This window comes from Octopus bimaculoides, chromosome 18, assembly GCF_001194135.2.
Source record: "Octopus bimaculoides isolate UCB-OBI-ISO-001 chromosome 18, ASM119413v2, whole genome shotgun sequence".
NCBI classification, from domain to species: domain Eukaryota; kingdom Metazoa; phylum Mollusca; class Cephalopoda; order Octopoda; family Octopodidae; genus Octopus; species Octopus bimaculoides.
The window spans coordinates 48,919,718-48,921,023 of NC_068998.1; the positions used below are offsets into that span (position 1 = coordinate 48,919,718).

At 38.9% G+C, this 1,306-nt stretch overlaps 2 protein-coding genes across 2 annotated transcripts in view; one reads left to right on the top strand and one right to left on the bottom strand.

Moving 5' to 3' along the window:
- Positions 1–681, bottom strand: part of LOC106877837 (uncharacterized) — a 22,592-nt gene extending 21,911 nt beyond the window's left edge. Inside the window, exon 1 of the mRNA XM_014926886.2 lies at positions 135–681. The gene's annotated coding sequence lies outside the window, so the exon portion shown is untranslated. The remainder of the gene's footprint in view (positions 1–134) is intronic.
- LOC106877747 (uncharacterized) overlaps positions 1–1,306 on the top strand; it is a 260,355-nt gene that overhangs the window by 87,265 nt on the left and 171,784 nt on the right. The gene's annotated exons all lie outside the window — the stretch shown is intronic.

Genomic DNA, 1,306 nt, shown 5'->3' on the forward strand with positions numbered 1-1,306 from the left:
CACACACACACACACACACACACACACACACGCACTAAAATGGAATAGTTATGGCGAAACATTGTGTGATCAATGCCAGATGAATTTATAAACTAAGCTCCGAAAAGAAAAGAGAACAAAGCTGGGAGTTTTACCTCATATTTCAATATTTCGGGGTTATAACACCTTCTTCAGGACATGTGGACAAGTGAGGGATCGAAACGCACAAACTGGTGGTGCTATTGCCACTAGTCTCCTTCACGTAGCTTTTTTTCTGTTATTTGTAGCTGGTCCCTTTTTGTTGGTAAGGAGGGCCGCCATGATTCTGAGATGGTCCCTATTCCGCTGAATGGCTGATTCTGATGGTTATCGTAAAATCCTGGGTCTGATACTCCCGTAGGTGTTTTATGATCGATGTTTCTATGCTCATATGTTCCTTGGTTAGAAAATGCAGTTTTCTGGAGTTGTTCACTCTGTAGGATGCTCCACATTTGCTGAAGACTACCTCATAAACTACATAGGCCCTCGAGCATATTTCGAAGTCGTTGATGGGGCAATTAGTTAGTATATACCCACCACGATGCTGCCTGTTGAATTATTTCTATTTCTAGATGAAAATTTCGTCAGGCATGGACCGATGAGTACCATCTGTATGTAAAATCTCTCCCTGCGGATCGCTTATTGTTCTGTCGTCGAAATGGAGAAGTTTAATGAAGTACATGTCAGATAAGAGCAGAAGCTACAACAACAACAACAACAACGACGACGATAAGAAAAACATGAACAAAAACGATAAGAAGTTGAAAGGAGATAAAAAAAAAAAAAAAATATTGAAAGAAACACAAACTCAGCTGCCGCCATTACAGCAAAAACTGCTGCAAAAGGAATTTCTTTTGCAAGTACTGCAAGAATCTACGAGATTTCTGCATTTGTTAGGTGCAGCGACAATTGTCATAATAAATTGTGAAGAAAAATGGGTGACGAATAACCCTAAACCCTCTAACAGACGCTGTAGAAAACATTCTCTAATACACGGTTATGTAACGCTGCATCGGAACACAATCGAGTCGGGTAGAAAAGGCAACTGAAGCCTGGGTACAAAAGTGCAACTGGAGATCCCATGCAAGATTGATGTTTAGCAAAAAAGCAGCCTTATTGGGCACAGCACACATCTTAAGGAAAGTATTATCTGTCTGAGGTCTTTATTGTGACTTGACAGATGACTAAAGACACCGGCGCAGTTTACCTGCACTGTGTTACGAAGGAATAATAATAATAATAATAATAATAATAATAATAATAATAATAATAATAATAATAATAATAA